The sequence below is a fragment of the Cryptomeria japonica genome, chromosome 4, assembly GCF_030272615.1.
Source record: "Cryptomeria japonica chromosome 4, Sugi_1.0, whole genome shotgun sequence".
Classification (NCBI taxonomy): domain Eukaryota; kingdom Viridiplantae; phylum Streptophyta; class Pinopsida; order Cupressales; family Cupressaceae; genus Cryptomeria; species Cryptomeria japonica.
Window position 1 is genome coordinate 529,206,129 of NC_081408.1, and position 19,437 is coordinate 529,225,565.

Below are 19,437 nucleotides of genomic sequence, written 5' to 3' on the forward strand. Positions count from 1 at the left end.
TTTCCTACAGTTAGAGTTAAGAAGTGTGGACTTGGGAGGAGCTTTTCTCCTATGTGGTTTTGATATTGGTCGAAATCTTTAATCCTCATATAGTGGCATGAGAGTTTATCTTCAATATTGATAATACTAAGCTTATTTGTTTGGGTCTCTCATCTTATTTTCTGTCGCTAGGGTTGTTTGTGGCGCGAGAATAAATTATTCAAATCAAGGTGATAAATATTTGCAGAGAATCTTATGGGCACCTCCTAAGGAGTTGTGGTATCCTATTTTGGTTAATGCTGAATATATCTTAAGAGATTGGAAGTAGTTTGAGTTAGATGCTTCTACTATAGCTTCGTGGGATTCTTCCGTTCATAGGCATGAGTCTAGAGGGACAGGTTGTGGCCCTAAACTAAAGATTTTTTTGTTGTGCATTCCCTTAAGCTCCAACACAGTGAGAAGAGGACAGATTGAGGATGATTCGGTGCTTCTTGTGGACACTTTCATTGAACGAGTTGAAGGGTGGAGAGTTCATGGAAGATTCAAGCATATTCTCCCTGGACCTAGATTGGTCAAGGAAATATTACAAGAGTTATTGTGTTGTATTGTTGCTGCTATAAGATTCAGATTGATATATGTAAACTTTAGACATATTAAGGTTAGATACATGTTTAATTTGTATTTGTAATTTCTTTAAGAACATTCTTGTCAACACTTCATGATTATTTATGCAATGTGCAAACTCTATGAGATAAACAAAGGTTTGCAATAAACAATAAGCAACTCCATTGCCTACTGAAACTTCTCTCTGATCAAACAAGCAAACTGTTTTGACAAAATTATTCAGAGGGTAAAGTTGAAAATATTGGGTAGAATCCATCATGGATCTTACATAGCTACTACTCAAATTTTTTGAAGTAATTTGTGGAGTTGGTAAATATTTAATTTGCTACTTAATTTTAAGCAATCATCCTAAAAATATGCAGTTACTGCTTATTTCCACATATGAATGAATAGTATTAATAATAATTTTTGTGCATAAAATTTGTAGGGAGAAATTCTAGGCAAATGAAAAGGAGGTGAAGAAATTTATGGAGCCATTTGACATTTTTCTCAGTATGTAGTTGCTGCTTATTTCTTGGCTCCCCCATTTATTCCACACCCTATTTTCAATTCCTAAACAGTAGTTGCTCCACTAAAATAGGGGAAGATTCTAAATTATTCTTTTATCACAATTTTAAAATTGAATGGGAACACTCCAGCTACTTAAATTTAACCAGAAAATGCATTTAAGAAGCCACAAGGGGATATGGGGTTAGATAAAGAAAAATGTGGCTCTTGGAAGCCTAACCCAAATTATATAAGCAAAAAAAGATATTTACTCATTTAATTTTTTGTTCTTTTTTATTTATTTTACTACTCAAAATGATCGAGATTGTAGTTATGTGTGTGTGTGCGTGCGCGCGCACGCGTACACATTTCATATACTCATATTTGTGGAAATCCAAATACAAATAGATATGTATGTGTGTACTGTACGTATAAAAAAATATTGGCTTATAAAGGACTAGGTTTAGGATGTTTTGATGGGAAGTGCAATTGACCATGTAGAAGGCAATACATTGATGAATCATCAAGGTAAAGTACTGGAGAACTTATCGTTGGCAAGTGGTAAAGAGTCAAGACTAATCAATAACCCATTCACGAAAAAAACTACAAGGCATGATTATAAGAAAGATGGCTCTTTGGTAAGATGAAATTGTTTCCTACCTTCATTCTTTGGGTTGTAACTGTTGATGGTGTTTTGATGCACTATCGAACACAGAATAAAGTATTGAATACTCTATCCTCTCTTGAGTAAAGACTCACAAATGTTGAAGATTTGCATAAGGATCACTTGAGATGACTTTAAGGTTCTTTTATGTCAGGTCTTGACTTGTTGGATAGCTTCAATGATGTGTGATGTGATTTTGTTGGTATCACATGGTGGCCTTACACTGAATACTTGAATGCTCAAATGATGTTGAACGTGGGATTAAAAAAAAGGGAAAAAGGACAGGGTTGAGGAAGCTATTATAACTCTAAGAATGTAAGAGTAATAGATGATCTTTGATGAAACTCTAACTAAATCTTGCTTTGAAATGCTATGAACATCTCCACAAGGCTAGTGTGATCTTCTAAGGATAGCTTTATGATTTTCATATCACCTCCACAAGCATAGACGCCATCAAGTTGATGCATATCAATGAAGAAATGACAATTGAAATTAAGCTTTAGTTGAATGATTTTAGTTGACCACGCAAGGCACTTTACCATCAGCAAGGTGTTAATACTATGGATATACATATTTCACCATTGATCATACACAAAGTTTTCCATTCACCTAAACAACATGAAAATTAGGCATAGAATTCACCATTTTTCAATGAAGTTTACATGTCTTTTGCAACAATGTCTTGGCAACAGTCTTTGCCTTCTCTTTCTACTCTACTCTAATATATTTTCTACATCTATTCTCTATTCACTATTAACCCTACAAAATGAAGAAGTGGAGCTTTTCATAGTGCTCTCATTACAAATCAATGGCTCAGATTGATTCACAATCAATGGCCAAGATCGAAAGATAGAAACCCTAATTAGGGTTTGTTACACTCATTGCAAAGCATTTAATGCTTGACCAGTGATAAATTTACAATTAATGGGACGAATGACCATACTAGAAAATTCAACCAATAGATGGTGATGGTAGGTACATCGAACTTTGTGCCCATGTAGTAGTTATCTCCTTTTGATGGATGAGTCAGGTTCATTGAATCTGGACACCTTATCATGAAATGAAATGATATGATTGGATAGGTGATGACTAGGTGCCACCTCATCTTGCTCGATTTTTGTAACTCATCACAAGTCATAATTGTAAATGAGGCATATCTCTTGATACTCAACATGTACAAGCTCCTAATACGATGATGACTTCGCTCAAGTTGATCTTCTAACTTTGATTAACTCTTCTGAAACTATCTCGTCTTGATCACTTGCATTTTGGAGCTTTCATTTGGCTGTACTAACAATGATTCTTTAAGTGCTCGATGTTGATAGTTGCTCCTTAATTGAAGTATGCTTTGTGAAATCCTTTCCTTCGAACAACTTCCTTGTATCCTTCTAAAAGATTGAAGTGTTGCAATGAATCATCATGTTGATGCCGTCCCTGGTCCTTGTCCTTGCTTAAGGCGTATGGTGTTATTGCCTTGGACGCCATGTTCTTGCTTGTGACTTGACGATCCTAACAACTACCTTGTAGAGACTTGAAGTGCAATGTCCTTCTTGATGAGAACTCACCTTGCTCCAGCCATCCTTTATCTGTAAGAATTGGCTAAGTTAGTCCTTTGTAATAGCATTTGCTTGCAAATAGATAATCAATCTCTTAAGCTAAGTTAGAAAACCCTTAATTATGAACTTGACCTCATGTTGGATCAAAACACCCTAATAAAATGAAGATGAAGATGAAACCCTCATAACAAAACTAAATATATTCTAACATAGGGTTTGATCTATCTCACATCTGTGATGTGAATTGATCAAAATATGAAAACATCGATAATTGATCGTTAAAACCTCCAAAATTCTGTCAATGAGCTGGCCTATGGAGTGACTCGAACCGGTATGGTGCTGTCAAAATAATGATGACAATCAGATAAATGTAGTGACATCAGCAAGCAATAACATCACTTTGACAATGAAATTGGTTTGAAACAAAATGGGTATATGTGGTTGATGCATTACCTCTTTCAAATGCACAAAATTATTCCAAATGAAGACACTCAATCTGATTTGAAAGCAACTGATTCAAAAATCAGAACCCTAGATCGCCAACTTGGGAGGTCAAAATCATAGAATAAGAGGCCAAACTCACTATGTAAAATCGCTGATGAATGTATTTGAAATGGTAGCATAGGCTGAGTGAGTTTGGGTGTCTTGAAACCCTCATTGCGATTGATGTAGTTGACTGATAAAACTTAGAAAATCTGATCGCTCTAATGTATCAAATCGCTGATGATAAAATCAATATCGCCTTATTTTGACAAACTCGAACATGAAGTCGCTGATCACCAGCTGGCTGATATATCAAATCGCTGTTGCCATATGAATTGAATCGCTGATGTTAATTGTTTAGCCAGAATAAAGTCACCATATCTGAATTCCCTGGGCCTCTCTAATTGAATTGTTGGAGTTTTAGCTGAGATCGCTCAGCCTTTGGGATGAATTTGCTGATCTCTAAGACTGAGTTTGCTGAAATCAAGTCACTGATGAAGTACAGTTATCAAAATCAGAAATAAATCGATTGCAAATTGATCAATTTGGGGCTTATAGCTGTTCTTGGGGTTCGATACTTCATCACAGGCAGCTAGCGATCTTTTATTTAATGTTTTGCAATTAAAAAATCATATATCCAAACTGCATATAATGAAAATCGAAGCCCCCTTGAATTGCCACCTTTGATCATTGGTCAATGCAAGGTGACATGCGTTAAATTATTGCAATTGACATACGTAAGAAACTCTTAGTTTTGTAATTTGAACCATTAAATGAACATTGCTAGGCTCCATCCATTTCAACAAGTTGCATTTACCAAACCAGCTCTTCATCATATATCAAATGCATCATTTTGCTCAGCGATTTTTCATTGAATAAGATATCATTAGAGCTGCCAAACAACTTCAAACTTCACATTTTTGGTCATTAAATGAAATCACTGTATAATCATTTGCAAGGGGAGCACTCCATATTAAATGTATTGCAACGATTATTGATAGCTCAACCTTGAGCTCAAAACTATGAAATTAAATGCCTCATGATTTTCAATTAACAAATTGCATTTGATACTTGCAATCTCTCTCGAATTTTAAAATCTGGCATTGAATGTAATACACTTCACTTTATCAAGATTGCCATTTGCCTCTCCATTTTGAATGACTTGCATTGTTGAGAGTTCCAGCGTTGGGATGTAGTCATTTAGCATGAATCATCCTTCCTTGTTGATTGCATTGATTAAATGATGTGTATCGTTCAAAGTATAACCCTTTCTTCTCTCATAATTGATGGAAGCAATAACATGAGATATTAATAGCAATGACAAAATTATTTAAAAGCAAAGGCAAGGTGATTTCCAGCAACTACTTAGGTGATTGAGAACATTGACAAAGTAATTGCTAGCATAGACAGCAGTGATTGCTAGCAATGACAAGAGTATTTCCATTCCTTAGTCAATTTTCTTGATTTTTTCAATTTTGCACTTCTTCCAAAAAAGATAATAGCTAAACGACTCAACAAATATCCTAGAAAGGAGACAAAAAAGTGGGGGTCCCCATTTGCAATGGGGCGATGTGTGATTATGTCACAACAGTAACTTTGTGTGATGGTGAAGGCTATGACAAGGTACATGAATGAGGTAATGTATGGGACTTTTGGCAAAATGTATTCAATCGTTGGAAAGGCTGCCCATTATCTTAAGGAGTGTCTAGGTATGCTTGGGAGCACCCTAACAAGGTGGTGGCACTCTAGGCTCTCAACATTGGCATTCCATAGCCTCAAGTTCTTGTGATAGCAGCAAAAAGGGCACAAAAAAGATGAAGGCAGTAGTGGAGAAGGAGGACTAATTTGGTGGATGAAAGTTGTAGCCTCTCAAGCTACAAAGAACTTTGTAGATTACATTTCCAAAGAGCTCACCAACCCAAAACTCAGAATTTAAATGATGTGGAGAATAGCAAGGAAAATTGACAATTATCAATGTGTATCCATTCGTAAACAGTCAAAATATTGATTAATCCTAGTAAATCCTTTGTTAGAACACGTTTGATGTCACCCAAGCCCTAAGTTGCACCATCATGTTGTTTGTAGTCACAAGCTACTTTATATTACATGAGGATGTCAATGGGGTGGTCAAACAAGCAAAGGTCAGCCTAGAAAGCTGCCTGGAGCACTTGAACATCATCATGAGGAACCAAGGTAAGTTCAACTGAAGACTTGAAGAAATAGCTAGGGTTTTCAATGCCAAATTGTTTGAGCCTTGAGGATCCAAATGTGGGAAGACAATTGTTGTGAGCTGTCCTCTACTAAGCCATCAAAGTTTGGAAAATGATAATTTTATGTTTATTATGTGGGACGGGGTCTGTAATTTGCCTTTCCCTCCTTTGACCTCCAAACCTATTGCGTGATACTATGTCCTAGGGGTGTATGTCATGGTAATTTTCCCTACACCAAATAGTGAAAGCTTAGTAAGCTAAACAAAAGGTTTCTTTTGTTCACGAAGCTAATATGTTGGAGCTGGATAAATTAATACTTTGATTAGATATGGCGAACATATGCGTTACATGAGTCCACACTTGGACACTTTTTTTTGCAGCCATTGAGTGCCTAGCCCAAGTTATATAACCAAAAATATACATCTAAAACCTTGGGGCGGTTGTGCTTTTGGTAATAGATGAAAACAAAAACATAAAAAAAAAAAAAAAAAAAAATTAAAATTTATACAGAGAAAATTTGGGGAGCCTAGAGAACGGAGTCCTGCAGCCTTCTCTTTGGGCAGACACAACCCTTGTGGGGCAGTTGTGGCCCCTTCCCAGAAAAGAGCTCAACCCCTTTCCATTGAAACTCATTGCTGCCTTTCTTGAAACTACTGCCGCTCCTCATTGTTGGTGCCTACAAAAAATAACAAAAGGAAATAAGATTAGAGTTTCTTCCATGGACCTATTGTCTTTGAATAACATAAAAAATGTAGATCATTTCTTAATAAGTTATGTTTAGATTTCAAATAATATATGTATGCATGTAATGATTGCTAATTGCACTGAAACGATTTAGGGGTTTTTATGAGCATAAAACCATTTCAGTTATAAAATATGATGAAGATTAACATGTTGGCAATAATGTTAATATAGATTATATGCTGGTCATGTTGTGTATATAATATTTTGAAACAAATGTTCGACCAAATAAAATAAGTAAATGCATTGTTTTAATGCTTTGTAGTTAGCAAGAGTAAATCAAATAGAATGTTGATTTAATTACAAAAATAACATTGTAATTTGGTTATAGAAGTTTTGATATACAATAGAATTACAAAAATAATTGTTAAATTTTGTAATGTCAGTCGTACTATTTCATGCTTCCGATATATATATATATATCTGATTACATATACTAATATGTTAACGTTAACTAATGATAAATAAAACCAAAGTTAACTTATCGCGTTTGATCAATGGTTACACCATTCATGGTATCGGGTGGTAAAGCGATTCTCAAACAAGTCGCACTCCTTCCGATCAGATAAGTAAATGGTGACTAGTTTATATACTGTGGTGAGAGGTACGTAGGGAAGAGATGTGTCTTCCCACGTGGGAAGACATATCTCTTCACTAAGTAACCCCTCATCCACTTATATAGCATGCTTACATTGAGAAGGATGTACACACCGAAATTAATAAGCGTGGTGCATCTTCAAAACACGCTATAGCAGATAAAATACAACTTTCAGATCATATCTCCATCTCTTCTATTTTGATCACAGAATTTTGAAAGAACTTAACAATAATTAATGCATGTTTATTTGATAATCAGTGTTATATAATGTATTCTAAAATGGGAATTATTATGAAGTGGAAAATACAATCTTCAACCCTTTTCACTCTTGCTAATTGTTGAAATGCGAATAATTTCTCTCTCCCCCTTATTTACTTTTGAGTTGAATTTTGAAATGATAACATAGACCCATGTACATATTAGTGGTTGATTTTTATTATAATGGAAAGGAAAAGCTCAATTTATGTTAGTCGTAATAATTATTTAACATGTTTATTGGTAAATTGATTTATGCTTTTGCTTAATTAGTCATGCAGTTAGACATGTTCAGATTTTGGGATTACGCCTTGGGAGGCATATCCCTGTCACCTCATATAAAGGACCCAAAGGGGTGGACACCATGTGGATGTCACTCCCCTTATGTATCATTCATGTTGACACCATTCACCTCTTAATAAGCTTATGCAACGTCGAGTGTTCTGCATGGGGTTGTGCGCCCCCTCCCTCACTCTTATTTGTCTTACTTCCCTTCATGTGTTGCCAATGCATACCTTATGCGCATGTTCAACATCATGCAATGTTGCATGTGGTGACAACACATGTGCATGTGTTGCATTACCTCCAAATTCCAACTAGTGTTTTTCTGTTTTAAAAAAAATTGTTGGCTGCATTTTGCTTGTGTTACCCATGACAGATTCTTGGGCATTACATTTTATTATTTATAAATGAAACAAGGCAATATTATAATGAATTTGTGTACTTCGAGGATGAATCAAACTGTTGTAACACAAAATCTTTATTGAAATCCTCTTATTCATTGTTGATACATTGCTTTCCATCCCAATGCTCTGAAAATGTTGATAAAGTACTCAAAAAATTCCCTGAAAAGTCAAATTATTTGCTGCAAATGAAAAAAACAAAAAGAAATTGTTTATATAGGCAAAAATTCAGCCAGGTCGAAAAAATCTCCAAAAAATTGGAATAAGTCACTAGTTTAATGAAATTGGCAAAAGTAAGGTTTTCTGATTTTCTGCACAATTTGCAACTTTTTAAGGCAAAAAATCACATCTAAGCATAAGTCACAATTTATCATAACTGTTGCTTCTTTGATTTATTCTACTTGTAGAGAAGGTCATGCATCTTACTATTAGTGAAATCTACACCCATGTTAATTTTGTGGGAAGAGTAACCATTGTCTGAGAATGTGTTAGCGGAGGCAAGAGTTAGTCGAGGCAAGACATCAAGAGTCTATTCTCCAAAAAAGGGGGAAAGAAAAATGTTATCGATATTTTGAAAAAGGATAGAGAAATCTTCTTAGAAAAGTGGTACTCATTGCATTATCAATAGGCACACAAATGCCAAGTGTTAAAAACATAAATTCATATATCAAGTATAAAATGAGCTCATAGTTATAGATCCTGCACACAAGCCAAGAAAAACTACGCATATACATATATATATATTTGTCTCATCATTAGTGTTAGGTGAAATGCCTAATTAAACTACTATTAATGCTACACATATCAAAGTTGGGGGAGGAGATCAGAAGGGCTTGCTTAGAGCCATTTCTACACCAAGCCCAAGAGAGGTTGCCTCTTTCAAACCTCTTGCTCCACTTGGTGGCTCATGCTAGCTTACCCCTCAAATCCTCTTCTCCCTTGCTAACAAGTCTTAAGTTAAGGAAGAGATTGTAACCGGGTTATGTGACTCCTCAAGGTAAGGGCCCTCAAGGTCCTAGACGCCACCCTGGGTCATTCTAGAACGAACCAATTACGAGTCACTTAATCACCCCTCCATTACATCTCCTACCTCTCCTACAAAATAAACTACTACTAAAAACAATTCCTTATTAGAATATTAATATGCTGTTAATAATAATAGAGTTGTGACATTAACCAATAATGCTGCAATAATGGTATTGATATCCTAATAACCATAATGTCAAGAATTATTTCCAATGGACTTGTTGGAGCTCAAAATTGCAGGTTGTTGAGCCCTAAAAGTATGCCAAGCTTTATGATTAGGATCAACAATCAACTTTGGCCAACTGACAAAATAACCAATTTGGTTTTAATTCCCTTCACTTTAGGCTCTGCAGGACCTAGGCAGGTGTACCTTTTTTATTAAGCAGATTACAACTGTATTCTTCTAACTGAACTATTCTCTATTCCAGATTGGCATTAATATCTGAAACAGATTGATTTAACTTCTAAACCTACTCCTATCTCTTACTTGCATAAAACAGAAATTGAAACACTGTGATGGCTTGATTAAAAATGGGTTGAACACTGACCAGTGCCTTATCCTGGGTTGCAGAGTCAAAAAGATGTTTTGCTTTATCAAATGTCAGGAAACTCGAATTCTACTCCAATTTATGCCTTGCAAAAACTGGAAGTATGTGTTTATGCCTTGCATAAACGTGCAAATATGTAAATCATAAAATTGTAATCCAATCCTATCCCTCTAAATCACTGTATTCCTCCATGAGTATTTAACTATTCCTTAAAAAAACCCGTTAAATAGAATACACATGAGCACCTTGTGTTGTATTGACAAATCACATATATCCTTGATATACTGATTTATAGGATTGAGAAGAATAAATTTGGAGACTATTAATGATATTTTGTATTTAAAACAATAAGCAATTGAAGACAATTTCAAAGCAAAATGTTTCTACACTTCTCTGTTGAAATACCTAAATATAAGACATAGTCTTTTAAAATAATATATTACAATGTTTCTTGATATGATAATATTCTCTATCCTATTTTTCTTTTCGGTCCTGATTTCCCTTTTATAAATACAAGGGAGGGCTTCAGACCGTTACATCTTTTGTGAATAGAGAATTAATTAATTACCCCAAATTACAAAAGCACTTTAATCTTTAAATTATGCTGGAGTACAGTTATTGCATGTCTTTATCCAATATCACCTTCAATTTTATCCCCCTATGTGAAAATTACTCTTTCCCCCTTTATCAAAATATCACTATTTTCAACATATTTCAGTTAGAATAATCCTTCTCAATTATACCCTGATCCATTTTTCTTACCTTCACTGAATATTTGAATAGATGTGAAATATGAAGTGTCCTATTAATATGATGTATTCAAGTTTCACCCTACTAGTTGAAACCATTCCCTTTATGAGAAGAATTCCGCATGCATGAATTTTTAGTTTCACTAATTAGAAACTTTGTGAAATATTTCCAATCCCACGAAAAAGGTTTGCCTTATATTTTACTTCTTCATAGCCTTATCACGCTGATTTTTTGTCTTCACTTTCTTATGGTTTGTGTGTAATAAGTTTTAAATAAAAGGCAATGCCTTACACTTACCCGAGTGAAAATAAATTTATGTCAAATGTAAACCAGCTTCATAAGAATTAACAAAATCAAATGCTGATTTTAACCTTCCACTTTTTATAATGATTTGCCAAATCAACCATAATACTCTTGTTTTCATTTTTTGTGCCCTAATATCCTCACTTGTGCTTTCCCTTTATACTTTGGAAACCATAAAGCTCATCATCGATAAATCCATATTCTGCTCATTATTATTTGATAATTTTTCTGCTGAAACCAGTTTTAGTAAAACGTCCATAACTTTCTTGTCTCTCAACGAAATTAAGAATTTCAAAATGTTCTGGAAAGCTGGAAAGGAGTAGGAAAAAACCCAGAAATCTTTCTGGCAGATTTATTTTAATGAATGAGCAGCTCTGATCATAATATGACGTGTTTTGAAATCATATGCATTTTGCATATCGTGCAATCACAGCAATCCATGAGATCTCACATTTCTTCGAAGCATTTTTCAAACAGTCATCGCACAATGTCTGTGCTTCTATATTTTGCAAAATACAATCATCTAGCAAAATTCCTCAATTATCATTCGCTATCCATATTTTGCACTCATGTCTATTATGACAGCTGCAACTGTAACATGTGACAAAACGCTTTACTGGATTTTGATCCAAAACCCCAATCTACTACAAATTTCATAGATGCGCCACTGATAAAAATCCTTTATGCTTTAATGGACGTTCCTAAACTATTCCTATGGTGGCACGGCTAGGAGCATGCTGATAAAGGTTTTGAAATCTGTTTTACATTATTTGAATTGCACGTGACAAAAGGTTTCTAAAGCCTTTTCAACAAATTCATATTTACTTTGCGATCACGATATGTGCAATATATGACTTCATATCCTGTAAATATATCCACCATTTTTCGCTTTCACGGATGCTCATACACACTCATTTTGGCATGGACTGAGAAGATACTGGTAAAGTTTGTTGAATTTAGTTTTACACCTGCTAATCATTTTTGCTTGAAAATTTCTATCGATTTTCAACAAATCCATTATCTATTCCAAAGCTCCTATCCTGATAAGAAGGATGCTAATAAGATTTAGGGATTTCGGCTTTATGCCTGTATATTGTTTTTGTGTGAAAGTCTTTAAATTTTTATTATTTCTTATCAGATCTTGTGCATGTCCAACAATGAGATTTGAGGTATTTTGTCAAGCACCTTACATAGCCCGTTCGTTTCATATGTATTTCTTTGATTGTTAACATTTCCATTACCTCCAATAATAATAGCCTTCATCAATTGGGTTGATTATTAAAAAACTTTACCATGTTCAATAATATTGTCCAGGAAAAGTGTAGCTTCACAACTTTAACATTACACTGATCCTTCATCGGCTAAGGCCATTATCCTCAGGCGTGCATAAGAAAGACGATGCTACATTGTAGAGTAATCATTGTATTTCATGAAATACCATCCCTTTTAAATGGCCCGTGGAACAATTTGCACCCTGTCTGAGATTTCCGACTTTCACCATGCATGTTCATTGAAGAAGCAGCAGCGATAACATCTTAATAAGAAATTTGTTTGCAACGCTTTGGTGGATGCCAATAACTTGTTCAAAGTTCTTATAGAGATAATGATTGCAAGCATTGTGGATTGGGTTTGCACCTTTGAACTGCACCGGGCTGAAAGTTTTAAAAGCATTTAAACAAATCTATGAGATCACGTTCCTAGTGTACCAACCATAGTTGGACTACTTGCAACTCGGCTCGACTCACCAAGCCCCTATGAAAAAAACTCGGAAAAACTTGGAAAAACTCAGCGAAAAACTCGGCAACTTAAAAACACGCTTAAATTTAATAAAAAAATGCATTTTTTTGCAAAATTTAATGAGAAGATGCATCCAATGAGTCAATAAATGATAACACAAAAGAAACAAGCTGATTCTAGATATATTTAAATGCAAAGTGTCTACAAAATCGCATCCTCGTGAGGAATGTTGATGGCTGGAAGCCTAAAAGCAATATAGTAAATACATCAATACAAATTACAATTACAACTTCCTCTTCCCAGCTCTAGCAAAAACTTGGGGAGAGGTAGAACTAGAGGGTCTAGTCCTATAAGTCTGCAGTGGACATGACTGTGCCTCCTCGCTTGATATGGTTGGCTCATCCTCCATCCCGGATGAAGCTATGTCTCCACCTACTTCTGGCACTGGCAGTGACTCCTCATCCTCATCCTCCTCCTCTTCCTCCTCAATGTCATCCAGCGTGAAACCAAATCCACCCCCCTCCTTCTCCATAGCTTGCCTCTCCAAATCAGTGATGTCAGTGTCGAAAAACAATGGAGGCTGCTCCTGTGATGTCCAATCACTGTAAGGATCTATATCATCCAAGTCAATTGGACCACCTTCTAGTTCCTCTACCTTCTTTACGCGCAACCGAAGATTATATTGCACGAAGACAAGGTCATTGAGCTATTTATGCGCTAACTTGCTCCGCTTCTTCGTGTGGATTGCTTCAAACAAGCTCCAATTGCGCTCACAATTGGATGAACTACAAGGCTGACATAAGACTCTGAGGGCAAATTTTTTGAGATGTGGGGTGTTTCCACCCCAATTTTGCCACCAAGCATTTGCAAAATAAATAAAATGGAAAAGTTAGAAAGCAAAGAGAAAAGAGAAAACATAATTTATCAATCATTTTAGATCCCAAAATCCAAATGGCAAATGTTATACCTAGGGTTTGAGTGGTTCATCCTCTCCTAGCCAGCTTTGAAGAGAATAGCTTACCCCTTCCTCCCTCATAATTTTGGAGCTCACTCACAATGAGGTCTCTCTCCTCAACATCGGGTACCATCCTCTCAATGCATGTACTAAGGCCCTCCATGACCTCTCCATTCGGATCTGAGCAAGAACCCCCAAACCTAAAACGAGGGTTGAGGAAGTACCCTGCTGCATGAATGGGTTGGTGGAGCTGATTGTTCCACCTCCTATCAACAATTTCCCAAATGGGATCAAATTTGAGTCTATCCCCCTTGTAGTAATTTTTGATAGACTCCTTGGCCTTATCCATGGCCTCATAAAGATATCCCATTGGGGTTTTATCCCCATCCACCAAGCGAAGAACTTGAACCAAGGGCTCTGACACCTACAATTGAAAAATACAAATTACAAAAAGATTAAATAATGAAGTTACAAATTAGTAATGAGAGACTTGAATCAAGAATAATTAAAATTTAAAAATTAAAGTTTTGAAGTAACCTTCACAATCTCTGCAGCCCTTTGTGCAAATTGGTTGTCGAAGACTATGCATGCAACAGCCTCTCCTTCAGGCTTCTTTGAATAAGGTGAGTTAAGCCATTCTCCACTCACAAACATTTGTTTCAAAGAAGTCAATGCAGCAAGAAGGCTTTGCAACGTCAAGAAAATCGTTGCAAACCTTGTGACACCAGCTCTCACCAAATCTTTCCCTTGGGTGTGCTGTCTCATCAAATTTAGGACCCAAGGGTGATTGTAAATATATTTGGTGATCCTCCTTGCATCTTCCACAACGGGAGTCACCCACTCAAGTTTTCCTATGCCCTCCAAAAGAAGGTCAAGGACATGTGTTGCACAAGGTGTCCAAAAAAGAGTGGGGTGCCTCTCTTGGAGAATTCTTCTGGCAAAAGAAGCTGACACATATGCTGCTGCATTATCTGTGATGATTTGCACCACATTCTCTACCCCCACCTCCATGACGACATGCTCCAACATTCCAGCCAATGTTTCTGCATTTTTCACCTTGCTGGAGGCATCAACAGATTTCAAGAACACTACATTGTCCTTGCAAGCAACCAAAAACTTGATGATGGTGCGGTTCTTGCCATACCCATCAGAAAGAATGGTGCAGCCATAATTTGCCCATTCAATTTTTTGATCCTCCATCACTTCTCTTGCCCTAGCAACTGCATTTGTGAGCAACCTGTAAGAGCAAAGTGAAATTAGGTCTTAGTACACAATTTTGATTTAATAAACAAGAAATCTAAAAAATAATTAAAAATGAAATCAAGTGGACTATGTAGTAATTTACTAACCTCCCACTCAAATCCTTGCGAGAAGGGGCCTTCTACCCCTTTCTTGAAACTATCATAGCAGTCACCAAATTCAGCCAATAAGGATTGTCTGCCACATTGAATGGAATGTTGTTGAAGTACCAAAAATCAGCTGCTGCAATGTCGGTTTTCTCATGTACCTCCTTATTCCATCCAATGGCCTCTAATGATGGTTGCGCTCCAGGTGTGATCCTGGACACAAAATAATCACCTATGGACCCTGATCGTGATGATGGAACAGTGTCAGGTACTCTACTAGAGGAAGCAGAAGCGATGGGCAAGGTGGTGGTGGGTTTGCGGATACGTGGGCCACGCCGAGAGCCCACTATGCCCTCAAGTGCTTGTTGTTCCTCTTCAATGTCAACAAAAACACCTTGAGATTCAGCTATGGCTAGCTTTGCCCTCTCCCTTTGCAATTTCTTCTCCTCACCAGCTGCAAGTAGGGCATTCATTTGTCTTTTTATTTCTTCATTGGTCCCAGGGCATGCTCTAGCATCATGCCTGTCTATTCCTGCAAGGTGGTATTTGAGGCGGTTGATGCCTCCATGAAGTATTTTCTCACACTTTATGCATATAACTGACCCAGGATCGGGTCCCTCATAGGCATACCTCCATGCCCCATCTCTAGCACCTCTAGGATGGGTGCCTAAATATCCAGATGGGCATGGATCTAGTGGCCATTGCTCCCTTGCCATGATTAATGCTTACTTAACCTACGCATACAAAGTGAAAAAAAAAATTAACATTTTAGTTAAACAATTTAGCAAACTATCTACATTAGTTTAAATAAATTTAGACATTCAAAGTTTTAAAAAAAAAATATTAGGGTTTGAATTTTTTTTTGAAAACTAGATTCTTCAAAAAAATTGTGAAATATTCAACAAAACTTGTCAAATCTAGTGTTAAATCTTGTGCAAATAACTTAAAAAGGATTTAGACTACCTAGGAATCATTTCTAATTCATCTAAATACAACAAAAAATAAACAAATTGTTTTAAAAAAGTATAAAAAAAAAAAAAAAAAGTAACCTAGGAGTCTGATTTTTCTTGAAAATCCCCTTCAAATCCACTTGGACTCACTCCAAATCACCTTGCAAGTCACTCCAAGTCAACCTTCCCCCTTAGCCCAAAACCCAATCAAAAAACACAAAATGAATTGTCTTTTTGCCGTTTTCGGTTATCAGGCACAGGCGGGCGAGTTTTTGACTCGGACTCACCGAGTTTTTGCCAAAAACTCGCTAGTTTTTGGGGCAAGTAGAAGTCATATTTACTCGCCTAGCCCAAAAACTCAGCAAGTTTTTGCTACTCGCCGAGTTTTCGGCAAGTAGTCTATCTATGGTACCAACGGTTCACACATCTTGCATGATTTCACATTTCACATTAATCTTTGCTACGATGTCTGCAAATTCAAAATCTGACAGAAGTCCTCCATCTCAACACTTCGTTGGTCGTCCTCATTCGATTCCAATCTATGGTACAACTTAAATGCCTTCATTTTGCTTTGGCGATTACCCACACTCCGTTCCAAAGCTCCTGTGAATCACATTTGCTTGACAGTCTTTCATCAAATTGATTTATTTTATATATCATCGATTACTACATTCCGTATGCGTCACATTTTTACATTTTGTAAGCATGTCTACCATGGCACTTGCAATGACAATAAAATTCCTCTATCCATAATGCTTTGATAGATGCATATACATTGTTTCAAAAGCTTCCATAGATTCATAGAAGTTGGCTTCAAAACACTCTAATTATCACTTGCATGAAGGTTCATTAAGCATTTTCAACAAATTCATGTTTATCGATGTAACTCTTTTTTGCCCTCATAGATATGCAATGGTAGAAAAAGTTGGGGCCCACCATGTTTTGCTTTATTATTTGAAGTCTTCAACCCTAAAATCAGATTAAGGCAACTTTAGCTTTTTTCAGTGTAACATTGCATTTCAGGGAAGCCTTTTTATGTGGTATCAAGCAAGCTTGTCTTGCCGATGAGATCGAAAACCTATTAGTGAGCTTCTTCACCTTATAAAATTAAATACGGGGGCCACCATTTAGATTTTTAATGTTTTATTTGTCACTTATATGTTTTTAATAATGAACTTAAATCATTTTAAAATGGCTCCATATTTGTTCTTACCTTTCTTGACTTTGGGAATATATGTATATAACCATTGCACCTTTATAACATAATTCCAAATCTGAAATCAATATTACCTTTGCATTCCATGATACTCGTCTGCACTTTTTATGACATATGTCGGTCCCCTTCTGAAACTATATGTTGGGCTCTACCCTTATGGGAGCCGCATTTACCCCACATACAGTTTAAACATATAATCTATTACTCAGTATGAGTTTTAATGCTCTTGGTGAATTTAAATCATAGTATTGATTTAAATTGTCAACTTTAGAACATTCACCCTTGTGTGTATTATTTAACTCACAGAAAGATTAAAATCAAGCTCTTAAATGATTTAACTGGTGTCAAGAATAATTTGGAGTGATTTTGTGATCATGAATTGATTTTAAACATTATCAAATTGTGCATTTTTGACCTTTTGTAAAGATGTCCAAACTTGGTTTTTTGCATCTGGAATCAACCCTAAAAACTGACCAAATCATACCATGAGGTCACGAGAGTTGGCAATCATGTAGACATTTAACCAAAGATTGCAATGCAACAAACGGCTTTGAGAAATTCATTCTACAGTGAGATATTAATTTCCAAAGATGGCCTCCAATTGTTTTCTGAAAATTTAACTGATAAAACTTTGTAAATTGCTTTTGCTTTTGGTCTTGAAAACATGTCAAATTAATTGATGAAGTTCTGCCATTCGGCAAAGGAGTATATTTTCATATAGAGAATCATAGGGACCGATCCTTCTGATGAGATATTCATCCAACTAGGAAAAATAAATTTCCAAAGTGGGCCTCTAACTGACTTTTAGCTTTTGTGTCGATAATAAACTAAAGAGATTCTATTTGATTTTAATTTTGAGAAAATATCATATGGACTGTTGAAGCTCTAAAGACTTGCACAGGAGTTCATTGTGACACAAACAATTGCATGGATCAATTGGTTTTATCTAAAGATCATCTGGGTGTGAAATATGAATTTCGATAGGAGGCCATTTTGATGAACTTTGTAATGTGTAGGCAACAATTTGAACAAATTGTGAATGGAATTGACTTGGGAAAAATAGCAAATGGTGTTCTAGTATTCTGCAAATGGACATAGAGGTTTATTATTATTAGGACAATTGCAAGGAATAGTCGGTCGGGGAGGAAATACATCAAGCATTGAAATATTGAGGCTCAAAAATGCTTACTCGAAAGAGTTGAGATATTCAAACTATTAACTTGATCGGAGACATGTTGTGACGTATTCACACATCGCCCCATTGCAAATGGGGATTCCTACTTTTTGCTTTCCGGGGTTAGTTTTCTTTGCTTAGTTGTCTAGTCTTGGCTTTTAGCCTTTGCATTGGAGCGTTGCCAAAGAGATCATTAGGATAAGGGGATCTGCTTGAGTTGAGGTGGGTCAGTAGGTGGTCCAGGTCAGGGTCTCTTTATAAGCCTTCTCTAGGTCAGGCTTTGCTCTTGTTTCTAGGTTAAGTCTTGATTGAGTTTGAGGAAGTCCTTATATCCTGCTAGGAGTCTTGCCTTTTGAGACCTATGTCTTTGAGTTAAGGAAGTGAATGAAGGTTTGTGAGTGAGTATCATCAAGGATTTTCCCTTTGAGGGTTTGAGATTGGTCCAGTTGATGAATGATGAAGTTCTAGGCATTTGATTGATGTGAAACTGACCTATTTATCCTTGGAAAACGCCTAATGATCAAGTCTAGACTTGAAAATTTGGAGAAAGGTCAGGAATTTGAGCATTTTAGGAAATTTCGCTCCTGACCCTTCCAAAGGGTCCAGAGCGAAATTCCCTAAATGACCTAGTTCCTCACTAGAAACATTGAATGGTGGTCATGCATGGCAGAGAAAAGGATCAAAGATCAAGTCTAAAGCAAAGCTAAGTGAAAAAAGGATGAGAATTGAGCCAAAAAGAGCAATTTCGCTCCTAACCCTTCCAAAGGGTCCAGAGCGAATTTCTTCATAAAGCATTATACCTTACCTTGCTCAAACCTTTGAACTAACTCATTCCCAAGAGTTTTTGAAGGTGAATTGACTTGATCTTGATAAGGTAAGGGTGGAAAAATCAAATCCAGGGCAAATTGAATGTGATTTGAGCCTAAAAAGCAAATTTCGCTCATGACCCTTCCAAAGGGTCCAGAGCGAAATTCCTATAAGGACTCCCCAATTTCGCCTAATGCACTAAAAGAACCTTATTTTAAGCTAAATTGATGGCAAGTTGACTTGATGGTGATAGAAGGAGGTTTGACAAGTTAAATTCAAGGCAAAGAAAGGAGAAAAGAAGTGTGAATTGAGCCTAAGGAAGAATTTTGCTCCTGACCCTTCCGAA

At 36.2% G+C, this 19,437-nt stretch overlaps 1 protein-coding gene across 2 annotated transcripts in view; it reads right to left on the reverse strand.

Moving 5' to 3' along the window:
- Nucleotides 1-2,430: 2,430 nt before the first annotated feature.
- Nucleotides 2,431-19,437, reverse strand: part of LOC131069043 (pentatricopeptide repeat-containing protein At5g16640, mitochondrial) — a 56,311-nt gene continuing 39,304 nt past the window's right edge. The window contains exons 3-4 of one of the 2 annotated variants that reach the window (XM_058004355.2): nt 6,511-6,678; nt 2,431-3,339 (exon numbers count right to left, since the gene is read on the reverse strand). The gene's annotated coding sequence lies outside the window, so the exon portion shown is untranslated. Of the gene's footprint in view, nt 3,340-6,297; nt 6,679-19,437 lie in introns of those variants that run through there. The other variant, XM_058004354.1, reaches the window with a different exon arrangement.